The sequence below is a fragment of the Aquarana catesbeiana genome, linkage group LG05, assembly GCF_042186555.1.
Source record: "Aquarana catesbeiana isolate 2022-GZ linkage group LG05, ASM4218655v1, whole genome shotgun sequence".
Lineage (NCBI taxonomy): Eukaryota > Metazoa > Chordata > Amphibia > Anura > Ranidae > Aquarana > Aquarana catesbeiana.
Window position 1 is genome coordinate 637,372,964 of NC_133328.1, and position 14,046 is coordinate 637,387,009.

The window sequence follows — 14,046 nt, forward strand, 5'->3', positions numbered from 1 at the left end:
CGCTTAGCCCCACTATAAGTTATGAGGAACGCATTTGCGTTCCAAATCAAGCAATAATCTCTTCCTGGTTTCGTACCCCAATGATACGTTTCTTCTGAAGTGCACATCACGACGTCACGATGACGCGGCAGTCACGTGATTTGTATCACTGACAAACACTGGGGAAGGATTTGAGTGGACAACGGGATAGAGGCTTGGTTTCCCAACCTGTTAAATGTATATCGCGTCATCGCGCCGACGTGTGATGACGCGGTAGTCACGTGACTCGCATCACCGATAAGGATTGGAGAACGAAATAGAGGCTTGGCCCTCCAGTCTTTCCTCCATGGGTGATTTGTCTAGAGTCAGTCACATGACTCGACAGTCAGTCACATGATGCGGAAACCCGGAAGTCACACCGCACAGGTGTCCCCAATGGAGTTTTTTCATTGCATTTGTATATAAAAGCGCAGGGGTTGGCAGGCTAGCTTTACCCCAGTTGACGTCTTGGTAGACGAAATGCGTCGGGTGTGTGACGCTACCACAGCCACCATATTTTACTGCGCTAGATTCTTGTTCATATGAACCGAACTTTTATGCTTGAATTTTTTATTGGAATTTTTTATCAATAAAACTTCCCCTTTTTACTTGGATTTACACCATGTGGAAGCTTTTTTCTTTTCCTCTTCCTAGATTATACACGGGGGATGCCAAGTGAGTGACATCCGGCAGAAGATTCCAGCCGACAACTGAAAACGTTCCCTAATCCAGGAGGAGCACGCCCTACCTAGGAGCATTTAAAGTCGTGAATCTTCTCCCGGCTCTCTTTCCAGGATTGGAGGCATCTTTAACTCTACCGTCCAGACGGTAAAAGCCTGTATGACTCACCGCCAATGGCCAGTGAGTCCACCACTTCTGGTAAGGGCATTTTTAGTTACATCTCCTCCAGTTGAAAGCAAGAAGTCTTATGAAGATTTATCTTCGATTTAGCATGTACTTAGCAGTGTGAGATTTGAATATAAGTTCTGGGATTATTTCCACACTTGAATGAGGGCCATCTTTGGCCTTGGATGACTGGAGCGACATCAAACATCACTTCCACCCTCCGGCCTTAAAGGGCCTTTTTTTTGTGTGTAAAAGTAAAATGACTTTTTTTTGCTTTTAAAGGGGTTGTAAACCCTCAATTTTTGTTTTTTTTTCTAAAATAACAAAAAACATATCATACTTACCTCCACTGTGCAGTTTGTTTTGCACAGTGTGGCCCCGATTATCGTCTTCTGGGTTCCCCCGGCGGAGCTTGCGGTTCCTCCTCGCATCGGTAAACCCCCTGGGAGAAGCGCTCTCCCTTGGGGTTACCATGCGGGCATGCTCCCGAGTCCAGCATTTGCGTGCATAGATACAGAATGCCGAACTTGGTCCCGCCCCCCGCGTCATTGGATTTGATTGACAGCAGCGGGAAACAATGGCTGCGCTGCTATCAATCTATCCAATTTAAGAGCCGAGATCCCCGGGCAGAGAGGTAGAGCTCTCCGGCGTGGGAATGAGCGGGCTCAGGTGAGTGAAACGGGGGGCTAGGGGGCCGGTCAGTGTCAGATACACGTACCTTTACAACCCCTTTAAGTGTAAAGGTGAGATTTGAGGTCTTTTTGACCCCAGATCTCACATTAAAGGGGTTGTAAAGGTAATTTTTTTTTTTTTTTAAAATAACAAACATATCATACTTACCTTCACTGTGCAGCTCGTTCTGCACAGAGTGGCCCCGAACCTGGTCTTCTGGGGTCCCTCGGCGGCTGTTTCAGCTCCTCCCCGCAAGCATTTACCACCTTAATGCGAGCTCCCTCGCACGGTGGTGAGTGCTTGCGGGCGCGCTCCCATGATACAGCCGGCGGCTATAGCCGCTCGCTGTATCACTCAGCCCCGCCCCCCGGCGCGCCGCGTCATCGGATGTGATTGACAGCAGCGCGAGCCAATGGCTGCGCTGCTTTCAATCCATCCACTGCAGCCAATCAGCGACCAGGCTGAGCTGCAATGAGGACGAGCAGCGAAGATTCGAGGCGTCAGGTAAGTAAAACGGGGGGGCTGGGGGCGGCGGTACTGTCAAAAGTTTTTTCACCTTAATGCATAGAATGCATTAAGATGAAAAAATTTTTATCTTTACAACCCCTTAAAAGAGACCCTGTACAGCTTACTTCTATTACAAGGGATGTTTACATTCCTTGTAATGGGAATAACAATGATCAAAACATTTTTTATTAAAAAGGGACAGTTTAATCACTTCAGCCCCGGAAGAATTTACCCCCTTCCTGACCAGAGCACTGTTTGTGATTCGGCACTGTGTCGCTTTAACTGATAATTGCGCGGTCGTGTGACGCTGTACCCAAACAAAATTGACTTCCTTTTTTTCCCACAAATAGAGCTTTCTTTTGGTGGTATTTGATCACCTCCTGACCTTTTTATTTTTTGCGCTATAAACAAAAAAAGAACGACAATTTTGAAAAAAAAACGCATTATTTTTTACATAGTAGGTGAGGTTGAAAAAAGACACAAGTCCATCAAGACCATCCTATGTGTGTGATTATGTATCAGTATTGCATTGTATATCCCTGTATGTTGTGGTCATTCAGGTGCTTATCTAATAGTTTCTTGAAGCCATCAATGCTCCCCGCTGAGACCACCGCCTGTGGAAGGGAATTCCACATCCTTGCCGCTCTTACAGTAAAGAACCCTCTACGTAGTTTAAGGTTAAACCTCTTTTCTTCTAATTTTAATGAGTGGCCACGAGTCTTGTTAAACTCTCTTCTGCGAAAAAGTTTTATCCCTATTGTGGGGTCACCAGTCCGGTATTTGTAAATTGAAATCATATCCCCTCTCAAGCGTCTCTTCTTCAGAGAGAATAAGTTCAGTGCTCGCAACCTTTCCTCATAACTAAGATCCTCCAGACCCTTTATTAGCTTTGTTGCCCTTCTTTGTACTCGCTCCATTTCCAGTACATCCTTCCTGAGGACTGGTGCCCAGAACTGGACAGCATACTCTAGGTGCGGCCGGACCAGAGTCTTGTAGAGCGGGAGAATTATCGTTTTATCTCTGGAGTTGATCCCCCTTTTAATGCATGCCAATATTCTGTTTGCTTTGTTGGCAGCAGCTTGGCATTGCCTGCCATTGCTGAGCCTATCATCTACTAGGACCCCCAGGTCCTTTTCCATCCTAGATTCCCCCAGAGGTTCTCCCCCCAGTGTATAGATTGCATTCATATTTTTGCCACCCAAATGCATTATTTTACATTTTTCTACATTGAACCTCATTTGCCATGTAGTCGCCCACCCCATTAATTTGTTCAGGTCTTTTTGCAAGGTTTCCACGTCCTGCGGAGAAGTTATTGCCCTGCTTAGCTTAGTATTGTCTGCAAATACAGAGATTGAACTGTTTATCCCATTCTCCAGATCGTTTATGAACAAATTAAATAGGATTGGTCCCAGCACAGAACCCTGGGGAACCCCACTACCCACCCCTGACCATTCTGAGTACTCCCCAATTATCACCACCCTCTGAACTCGCCCTTGTAGCCAGTTTTCAATCCATGTACTCACCCTATGGTCCATGCCAACAGACCTTATTTTGTACAGTAAACGTTTATGGGGAACTGTGTCAAATGCTTTTGCAAAATCCAGATAAACCACGTCTACAGGCCTTCCTTTATCTAGATGGCAACTCACCTCCTCATAGAAGGTTAATAGATTGGTTTGGCAAGAACGATTCTTCATGAATCCATGCTGATTACTGCTAATGATATCGTTCGTATTACAAAAGTCCTGTATATAGTCCCTTATCATCCCCTCCAAGAGTTTACATACTATTGATGTTAGGCTAACTGGTCTGTAATTCCCAGGGATGTATTTTGGGCCCTTTTTAAATATAGGTGCTACATTGGCTTTTCTCCAATCAGCTGGTACCATTCCAGTCAGTAGACTATCTGTAAAAATTAGGAACAACGGTCTGGCGATCACTTGACTGAGTTCCCTAAGTACCCTCGGATGCAAGCCATCTGGTCCTGGTGATTTATTAATGTTAAGTTTCTCAAGTCTAATTTTAATTCCGTCCTCTGTTAACCATGGAGGTGCTTCCTGTGTTGTGTCATGAGAATAAACACTGCAGTTTTGGTTACTGAAGCCCCCCGATTCACTTGTGAAGACTGAAGAGAAGAATAAATTCAATACCTTTGCCATCTCCCCATCCTTTGTAACCAGATGTCCTTCCTCATTCTTTATGGGGCCAATATGGTCTGTCCTCCCTTTTTTACTGTTTACATACTTAAAGAATTTCTTGGGATTTTTTTGCTCTCCTCCGCTATGTGTCTTTCATGTTCTATCTTAGCTGTCCTAATTGCACCCTTACATTTCCTGTTGCATTCTTTATAAAGTCTGAATGCTGAGGATGATCCCTCAACCTCGTATTTTTTTAAAGGCCTTCTCCTTTGCTTTTATATGCATTTTTACATTGGAGTTAAGCCATCCAGGACTTTTGTTCGCTCTTTTAAATTTATTACCCAATGGGATACATTGGCTAATGCCCTTATTTAATATGCTCTTAAAGCAAACCCATCTCTCCTCCGTATTCTTTGTTCCTAATATTTTATCCCAATTTATGCCTTTTAGCAAGGTTTGTAGTTTAGGGAAGTTGGCTCTTTTGAAATTCAGTGTCTTTGTATTCCCTTCATGTCTCCTATTTGTGTGATTTATACTGAAACTAATTGACCTGTGATCGCTGTTACCTAAATTGCCCAGCATTTCCACATCCGTGATCAGGTCTGTATTGTTGGTAATCAGTAGATCCAGTAATGTTTTATTTCTAGTTGGTGCGTCTACCATCTGACCCATAAAATTGTCCTGCAAGACATTAAGGAACTGGCGAGCCTTAAATGAATGCACGGTTCCCTCCGCCCAGTCTATGTCTGGATAATTAAAATCCCCCATTATGATAACACTTCCCATCCTTGCTGCTACTCCAATTTGTGATAGGAGATCTGTCTCCACTTCCTCCCTTTGGTTAGGGGGCCTATAGCATACTCCCAGTATTATTTTCCCCTTAGCTTTATCCCTTTGGAGCTCTACCCATAAGGATTCCACCTCCTCTCTAGCTCCCTCAGTGATGTCATCTCTCACATTCACTTGTACATTATTCTTGATATATAGGCATACCCCTCCCCCTTTTTTACCCTCTCTATCCTTGCGGTATAGGGTATACCCTTGAATGTTTGCCAGCCAATCATGAGAGCTGTTGAACCAGGTCTCTGAAATTCCCACAAAATCCAAATCCTCCTCGTACAACAGTATCTCTAGTTCACCCATCTTGTCCGCCATGCTCCTGGCATTGGTGAACATGCCACATAGTTTAGACCGGTCGCATATTGTTTTCGTATTGGGTGTTTCGAGATTGCAACTAGGACTTGCTACTATACTCACCTTGTGTTTTTGTACTTTGGTTAACCTACCACTAATGCCCCCAATACTACCCTCTGGAATATCTTCTGCGCTGGCTATCTCTGCCTCTGGACCCTCCCCCCCATCGCCTAGTTTAAAAACCCCTCTAACTTTTTGGCCATCTTCATTCCCAGCAGATCTGCACCCTCCTCATTTAGGTGCAGTCCGTCCCTTCTATAGTACCAGTTACCGACTGAGAAGTCGGCCCAGTCCTCCAGGAACCCAACCCCCTCCTTACTACACCAGCTCTTCTTTTTACTTTTTGCTATAATAAATATCCCCTAAAAACATATAATATAATATATAAAATATATTTCTTTTCCTTAGTTTAGGCAGATATGTATTCTTCTACATATTTTTGGTAAAAAAGGGGATAGCTTTATAGCATTTATAGCATTTTTTTTTTTTTATGGCAGACACATCGGACAATTTTGAAAAATTTTTGGAAACATTGGCATTAATACAGCGATCAGTGCATTTAAAAATGCATTGATTACTGTAAAAATGTCACTGGCAGTGAAGGGTTTAACACTAGGGGGCGGTGAAGGGGGTTAACTATGTTCCCTGGGAGGTGATTCTAACTGAAGAGGGAGGGACCAACTACAGGAAGTGACAGATCGTGGTTCATAGGAACACACGATCTGCCACTCCTGTCAGAACAGGGAAGTGTGTGTTTACACACACTCGTCCCTGTTCTGTGTCTCCAGCTCATGATCGGTCGCGATGACCGCCGGCCATGAGCATCGGCACCCCCGCTTTGCAGCAGGCGCGTGCACGCCTGCTATCCGGGTCTCGCGAGATCACGTACAGTAACGTGAATTCGTGCAGGAGAGCCAGCCTGCCGCAGCTGGTCCGGCAGCGGGTAAAAAAAAAGAAGCAAAATAAGACATTTTTTTAAGAGCCCCATCCCTCCAAGCTCTTGCGCATAAGCGAACGCATACACAAGTCGTGCACACGTATGTAAACGGTGTTCAAACCACATATGTGAGGTATTGCTGCGATCGTTCGAGCGAGAGCAATAATTCTAGTGCTAAACTCTAAACTGGTAACCTGTAAAAAATTTAAAGTATCGCCTATGGAGATTTTTAAGTACCGTAGTTTGTTGCCATTCCACGAGCGTGTGCAATTTTAAAGCATGACATGTTAGGTATCAATTTACTCGGCCTAACAACATCTTTCATATTATACAAAAAAATTGAGCTACTGTTACACTTTTTCGCATTAAAAAATAAAACAGTAACAGTAGCCAATTTTTGTTGTATAATATGAAATTTAACATTACGCCGAGTAAATTGATACCTAACATGTCATGCTTTAAAATGAAAAGAATTAATTAAAATTAAAAGAAAATGGTGTTTGTAAGACCGCTGCGCAAATACAGTGTGACAAAGTATTGCAACAATCTAGATTTTATTCCGTAGGGTCTCTGCTAAAAAATTATGCATAATGTTTGGGGGTTCCAAGTAATTTTCTAGCAAAAAAAAATACACATTTTAACTTGTAAACAACAAATGTCAGAAATAGGCTTAGTCCTTAAGTGGTTAAAAACGTGTTTTTAGTGTCCCCAATGCCACCCCTCCCCCTTCCTCAAACTGCAATGGCAGGGGACCGGGATGTTCACATGCTGCGGTTGCAATGCTTCTCTTCAGGTCCGTGGCAAAAATTAGGCCTCTCCAGAAAAAAAGCAATCCTCATTCAGACTGTTTGACAGGCGGCGAGGAGGCCATGTGACACCTCCAATGTGACACCTCCTCACACCTGCTTTAACTCCATAACTGGCTCTCAAAAAAGTTCCTCAGATTTATGCATCGCACGCAGTTGTGGGGCATTTGCAGCGTTTCCTCGTTTGATTGAACTCGTCGTGTTTGGTGGGCCGCCTACCAAGTGCGACACGTCAGATCATTTTTGCTGTGGGTGCGACCGCATCATGCAGTTCGGCACTGCGTCGCTTTAACTGACAATTGCGCTTTCATGCGACGCTGTACTCAAAACAAAATTGACGTCCTTTTTTTCCCCACAAATAGAGCGGTTTTTATTTCTTGCGCTATAAAACAAAACAAAAAAAAGACTGAAAATTTTGAAAATAAAAGTAAAACACAATATTTTTTACTTTTTGCTATAATGAATATCCAAAAGAATGAATAAAAATGTCTTCATTTTAGGCCAATATGTATTCTTCTACATATTTTTGGTAAACAAAAAAGTAATTAAAAAAAAAAAAAAAAAAATCGCAATAAGCGTATATTCATTGGTTTGTGCAAAAGTTATAGAGTCTACAAAATTGGGGATAGATTTATGACATTTTTATTATAATTTTTTTTTTTTTACTAGTAATGGCGGTGATCTGCGATTATTAGCGGGACTGTGACATTGCGGCAGACAGATCAGACACTTTTGACACTTTATTTGGGACCAGTGACATTTAAACAGCGATCAGTGCTATAAAAATGCACTGATTACTGTATAAATGTCACTGGCAGGGAAGGGGTTAACACTAGGGGGCGATCAAGGGGTTAACTGTGTTCCCTAGGGAGGTGTTTCTAAATGTGGGGGAGGGGACTGACTGGAGGAGGAGAGAGATCGCTGTTCCTGATCACTAGAAACAGACGATCTCTCTCTTTACTCCCCTGGCAGAACGGAGATCCGTTTGTTTACATTGACAGATCCCCGTTCTGGCTCCCTGTGGAGCGATTGTGGGTGGCCGGCAGACATGTGCATCGGTTCCCCCGCCGTGCTACAGCTGTTAAGCGAGCTGTCGTACAGCCATGGCGATTCGCGGGAACGAGCCGACCTGCTGCAGTATAATGACGGTTAAGGGGGTGCTAAAAACACAAAAATCACATGAAGCTTGTCGCCCCGAAAAGGAGCAGGATCATCTTTTTTGGGTGACAAACGCACGTAGGGCAGTCCATTGAAGTGAATGGGCCACCAAATGTGCAACACACCAAATCGCGTGCTTTCCTGTTACACAGAAATGTGGACGCAGCCTAAGCCCATCGCTCACATTGGAGTGAATTGACAGGTCAAAACTCATGACAAGTCGCAGCCCATTGCTGGTGTTCTGCCGAGAAAGGTCCCCTCAGCGGATAATGACCCCCCTGTACTGCGCAGGCGCAGCGCTTGCGCAGTACGAACAACAAGGGAGCCGCCGAAAACATCCGGAGCTGAACAGCTGTGAGTCAGCTGTACATGGCGCCTGCGCAATGAGCAGGACATTGTGCACGACGCTGCCGCACGCTCCAGATGCTCGTGCTACTCTGCAAGGGCCGGGTGTATTACTGTCATATCGTGTGAGGGGCAGATGCTAAAGAAGAGGCCGAATATTAAATTACTGTAAACGCCCATGAAGATTGCAAAACCCGCCCTTAATGTGTTTAAACACGCCGTAATATACCCGCCCCTTGCAGAATAGCACGAGCATCGGGAGCGTGCGGCATTGTCTGGTAGCAACAGGAGCGTGCAGTAGAATGTGGTATTCAATGTGGTCTTCATTGCGCAGTCGCGGTGTACAGCTGTTTACATTTGGCTATTTTCGGCGGCTAGGTAGGCTCGGTAGTGCTTCGTACTGCGCAAGTGCTGCACCTGCGCAGTACACAGGGGGTCATTATCCGCCGGGGGAACTTTTTTGGCAAGACACCGGCAATGGCACAGCTGTAATCGGTGTGACACCGCACCAATTTGGCGATTTTGGGTGCGACTTCAATAGACATTTGTGCATGAAGCCGCACGGATGTCTTTCAAGTCACTCCCAAAATCACACTGAAACGCGGCTTTGAAATCGTGTGATTTCAGATGAAGCCGCTTGATTTCAAAGCTGTGTTTACTGCGAATGAGGGCTCACGCGATTCTGTCACACTGCAAAAATCACATAGCACCCAAACGCATGCATTTTGCAGCAATTACTGCGCTATTTTGGAATTGCAGAGATTCCAAATCTCCAACTACGAATGGGACCTTAATGATTTTACAGGAGTTTTGTCAAGCTGCAAAAATCACATACTGTTTAAAGATGAATAGGATCCAAACGCTCGCTGTTCTGCGATTTGCGGCGATTCCAGATCGGCCGTATGTGAGCCGTACTAGCAGAAGAACGGACAGCGATCTCTCACAATAAATTTCAAAACGTTTTTTTCGCCTGCACAAAACCGATCGCTAAACTTTCTCCTAACATGACAAACCTCAAGTAAAAGGTGAGAAAACACGGCGACTCCAACCAGCAAATATTGTGATTATTGTTATACAGGATTTATACAGCGCCAACAGTTTGTGCAGCACTTTACAAAAGAAAAGAAATACAATACAGAAGGAATAGGAAGGCCTTGGTCATGGAGCTTACAATCTAAAAATCAGAACGATCACCTCCACAATGGACGGCACTTCTTAACCGGCAACCAATCTGCAGGATATACACAGAACATGCTGCATTCCAGAGGGGGGAGGACCCAGGAAGACATCCTGGTCATGTGACCGGCCACATGGGCGATGTGGTGATGTTGTGGTCACGTGACCAGCAGCAGGCGTCGCCTGACCTCTTCAGCTCTGACACCTGAACGCCTTACATGGAGCAGAGCGATTGTTACGTTTGATTCGGCCATAACTTTGTCATTACTTATGATAACAATGTAACGCAGATCTCTTGTTTTTGGGATATTCTGGCCTTTATTTTGGTGATATTGTTTTGCAAATTTTTTTTATTTTTTTGCAAACATATAAAGTGTGTGTGTATATATATATATATATATATATATATATATATATATATATATATATATATATATATATATATATATATATATATATTCTCCTTCTTTTGCAAACATAAATTTTTTTTTTTGCAAAAAATTATTTTTTTGCATACAAAAACAACTGAGTACTGTCCATGATACTTTTTTTATTTGCACTAACATACAATTTTTCAGGGCAAGCTTTCAGGGTATGTCCCCTTCTTCAAGCAGTACTAATTCACAAAGATTTTAGCAGAATATTAAAAACATAATTTTTTTCTCAAAAATAACATTTTCTTCTTTTTTCAAAAATAACTTTTTGGTCAAAAAATAAAATTTTCTTCTTTTTTGCAAAAAAAAACCCTTTTCTCTGTAAAATTAAAGGGGTTGTAAAGGTAAAAATTTTTTCACCTTAATGCATTCTATGCATTAAGGTGAAAAAACTTTTGACAGTACCGCCGCCCCCAGCCCCCCCGTTTTACTTGCCTGACGCCTCGAATCTTCGCTGCTCGTGATCTTCATTGCAGCTCAGCCTGGTCGCTGATTGGCTGCAGTGGATGGATTGAAAGCAGCGCAGCCATTGGCTCGCGCTGCTGTCAATCACATCCGATGACGCGGCGCGCCGGGGGGCGGGGACGAGTGATACAGCGAGCGGCTATAGCCGCCGGCTGTATCACGGGAGCGCGCCCGCAAGCACTCACCACCGTGCGAGGGAGCTCGCATGAAGGTGGTAAATGCTTGCGGGGAGGAGCTGAAACAGCCGCCGAGGGACCCCAGAAGACCAGGTTCGGGGCCACTCTGTGCAGAACGAGCTGCACAGTGAAGGTAAGTATAACATGTTTGTTATTTAAAAAAAAAAAAAAAAATAACTTTACAACCCCTTTAACATTTTTATATATTTTTTTTGTAAAAATAAAAATGTATTTTGCAAACATATACAGTGTGTGTATGTGTGTATATATATATATATATATATATATATATATATATATATATATAGATATACACTGGGGTCGGAAAGTATTCAGACCCCCTTAAATTTTTCACTCTTTGTTATATTGCAGCCATTTGCTGAAATCATTTAAGTTCATTTTTTTTCCTCATTAATGTACACACAACACCCCATATTGACAGAAAAATACAGAATTGTTGACATTTTTGCAGATTTATTAAAAAAGAACTACTGAAATATCACATGGTCCTAAGTATTCAGACCCTTTGCTGTGACGCTCATATATTTAACTCAGGTGCTGTCCATTTCTTCTGATCATCCTTGAGATGGTTCTACACCTTCATTTGAGTCCAGCTGTGTTTAATTATACTGATTGGACTTGATTAGGAAAGCCACACACCTGTCTATATAAGACCTTACAGTTCACAGTGCATGTCAGAGCAAATGAGAATCATGAGGTCAAAAGGAACTGCCCGATAAAGAGCTCAGAGACAGAATTGTGGCAAGGCACAGATCTGGCCAAGGTTACAAAAAAAATTTCCGCTGCACTTAAGGTTCCTTAGAACACAGTGGCCTCCATAATCCTTAAATGGAAGATGTTTGGGACGACCAGAACCCTTCCTAGAGCTGGCCGTCCGGCCAAACTGAGCTATCGGGGAGAAGAGCCTTGGTGAGAGAGGTAAAGAAGAACCCAAAGATCACTGTGGCTGAGCTCCAGAGATGCAGTCGGGAGATGGGAGAAAGTTGTAGAAAGTCAACCATCACTGCAGTCCTCCACCAGTCGGGGCTTTATGGCAGAGTGGCCCGACGGAAGCCCTTTCTTAATGCAAGACACATGAAAGCCGCATGGAGTTTGTTAAAAAAAACACCTCAAGGACTCCAAGATGGTGAAAAATGAGATTCTCTGGTCTGATGAGACCAAGATAGAACTTTTTGGCCTTAATTCTAAGCGGTATGTGTGGAGAAAACCAGGCACTGCTCATCACCTGTCCAATACAGTTCCAACAGTGAAGCATGGTGGTGGCAGCATCATGCTGTGGGGGTGTTTTTCAGCTGCAGGGACAGGACAACTGGTTGCAATCGAGAGAAAGATGAATGCGGCCAAGTACAGGGAAATCCTGGACAAAAACCTTCTCCAGAGTGCTCAGGACCTCAGACTGGGCCGAAAGTTTACCTTGCAACAAGACAATGACCCTAAGCATATAGCTAAAATAACGAAGGAGTGGCTTCACAACAACTCTGTGAATGTTCCTGAATGGCCCAGCCAGAGCCCTGACTTAAACCCAATTGAGCATCTCTGGAGAGACCTAAAAATGGCCGTCCACCAACGTTTACCATCCAACCTGACAGAACTGGAGAGGATCTGCAAGGAGGAATGGCAGGGGATCCCCAAATCCAGGTGTGAAAAACTTGTTGCATTTTTCCCAAAAAGACTCATGGCTGTATTGGATCAAAAGGGTGCTTCTACTAAATACTGAGCAAAGGGTCTGAATACTTAGGACCAAGTGATATTTCAGTTTTTCCTTTTTAATAAATCTGCAAAAATGTCAACAAAACTGTGTTTTTCTGTCAATATGGGGTGCTGTGTGTACATTAATGAGGAAAAAAATGAACTTAAATGATTTTAGCAAATGGCTGCAATATAACAAAGAGTGAAAAATTTAAGGGGGTCTGAATACTTTCCATCCCCACTGTATATAGACTCTGGGAATGAGATTATTTTTTCTTGTGCTCTAGCAGCTTGGACAGCAAAATTTGCCTGTTCAGGGCTACAGCTGGTGGTGTGGTGCTGGCAGAATAAGAGCAAGGTTCCTACTTATGCTCCTACTCTGCACTGCCCCATGTGGACCTTCTTCCCCACTGGAAGAGCCATAGGATGGACTTTTGACAGCCCTTGCTATACCATCATCTCTATGACTGGAGGCTGCTGAGAGGGCATGGTCTATAGTAGGGGTAGAAGTGGAACGGAAAGGAGCTGGAAGGAGGAGGAGTGAGGCCATTTTTTATATGTAGCTTTCTGGCGCTGTTCTCTGTGTGGTGAAAAATTGGATGTCTTCTCATGCATATGGTATGCAAATGGTTGATGCCATTGCCACATTTTATGTGCTTGAGGAAGAGGCTGCAAATTACTATGGTTAGGTTTGCAGTACACGTTCTGAAAAAGGAGCATACAGCCGAGCTCTGGGGAGTAGACTGGGGGGAGGTAAGTGTGCCCTGAACCCATGGAGCTCTGCCATCCAGTTGATTAGGGTGGCTGTTTCCTCCACTTTTCTACCACCTGCCCCTGGATGACATCCTTTCCCTTTGAGATTCTGTCTTTTCCTCACTTTTCTTCTTTGTTCTATCAGGCACTTAGATACATTTAGAGACCTCATTAGCATCCTCCCTGCCATCACCGGAGCCAGCTTGACCACATGCAGTTGGAACATCACTGCCATATGGTTGTCCATGACTGGTGTTTCCTCCCTCCAGGGTCCCATTACTCCCAACCTTTACAGCCAACATCACAGCCAATTAATTGCTCTGCATCCTTTTGCAGCAGGTGGCTGACACTATACCCAAATAATTCAGCAGGATCCTCTATGCCAGATGGCATGGCAACAGCGGTGGTAGTTGTGGATAAAGAGTTAGACTGAGAATATTCCATTATGGCACTTGGCGATGACTGTGAGATAGTCTGACCCTGGGTGCCACAATAGGAGGAAGACAGCTTAGTTAGCCACTCAATCACCACCATGGGCTATGGCTGTAAAGCACACCAAGTACCAAAAAAAAAAAGGGGGGAAATGTGCCCTGCCTGCAGATGATGGATCATATCCATGACATTACTTTGGCTTGGGTGCAAAGAGGCTGCTTGCCCCCTCAAAGTTGACAGTGGGAATCATTTTTGGAAGGGAGAAAAGAGTTGGGCAAC

The 14,046-nt window shown here is 43.9% G+C and overlaps 1 long non-coding RNA gene across 1 annotated transcript in view; it reads left to right on the forward strand.

Annotated features, from left to right (window-relative positions):
* LOC141145595 (uncharacterized) overlaps window positions 1-14,046 on the forward strand; it is a 78,492-nt gene that overhangs the window by 16,340 nt on the left and 48,106 nt on the right. Inside the window, exon 2 of the long non-coding RNA XR_012244576.1 lies at window positions 673-897. This is a non-coding gene — a long non-coding RNA (uncharacterized lncRNA). The remainder of the gene's footprint in view (window positions 1-672; window positions 898-14,046) is intronic.